Source organism: Bison bison, unplaced genomic scaffold (genome assembly GCF_000754665.1).
Source record: "Bison bison bison isolate TAMUID 2011002044 unplaced genomic scaffold, Bison_UMD1.0 scf7180017864109, whole genome shotgun sequence".
NCBI lineage: Eukaryota > Metazoa > Chordata > Mammalia > Artiodactyla > Bovidae > Bison > Bison bison.
Genome location: NW_011494681.1, coordinates 2,171,624 through 2,172,319, shown reverse-complemented (window position 1 = coordinate 2,172,319; position 696 = coordinate 2,171,624). Strand labels below are relative to the sequence as shown.

At 72.7% G+C, this 696-nt stretch overlaps 1 protein-coding gene across 1 annotated transcript in view; it reads left to right on the top strand.

Annotated features, from left to right (window-relative positions):
* IGF2BP3 (insulin-like growth factor 2 mRNA binding protein 3) overlaps window positions 1-696 on the top strand; it is a 143,535-nt gene that overhangs the window by 633 nt on the left and 142,206 nt on the right. The gene's annotated exons all lie outside the window — the stretch shown is intronic.

Sequence of the window (696 nt, the reverse complement as noted above, 5' to 3'; positions counted from 1 at the left end):
GAGCTGGGCCGAGGGAGAACTCCAAAGTGGCCTGGACCTCGCTGCCTAGCGAGGCCGCGGGGCTGGTGCCGCGCACGGGCGGCCCCGCGCTCCCCTCGACCCTGCGGGGAGGCGGGCGAGGGCAACCCCCGGGTTCTGGGCTCCATCTTCCCGGGTCTGACGAGCTACAGGGGAGGTGGGCGCGGGCGACCAGGGGTCGCCTGGGAGCCCGTCCCCATGCGAGGCCGGGTTTCGGGCCGCGGCCTCCGGGCTGGTCGGGCGCGCGCGGGGGAAGGATGCGCTCGGGTCCCGCTCAGAGCCGCGTGCCTTTCGGGGTGGCGGACGCCGTCCCTCGCGCGTGGTTCCGCTGGTGCCCAGCTGCGCCTCTGGACGTTCGCTCTCTCGGCGCCTGCCCGGCGGTCCTTAAGCCTTTCCCGCCACTCTCTGCCCGTTCCCGGCGGGCCTGGGCCGAAACCCCCGGGAGAAGGGCCTAGGCGCCCCCAGCTGAGGAAAGCCCACGCAGCCCTTTGCCCCGAGTTTGTCTGCTAGGGTCTCGGGGGACGTGGGCGGGGAAGGCCGAGGGGGGCGGGGAGAGTGTTACCGACCTCTGCCCATTGATTCCTCTTTTCCCACCCGCGCGGGGACGCTTTCTGTCTCGGCCTCGAGCCGCTCGGGGTCTGAGAAGGCCCAGAGAGCCGCTCAACTCGGCCAACTGTC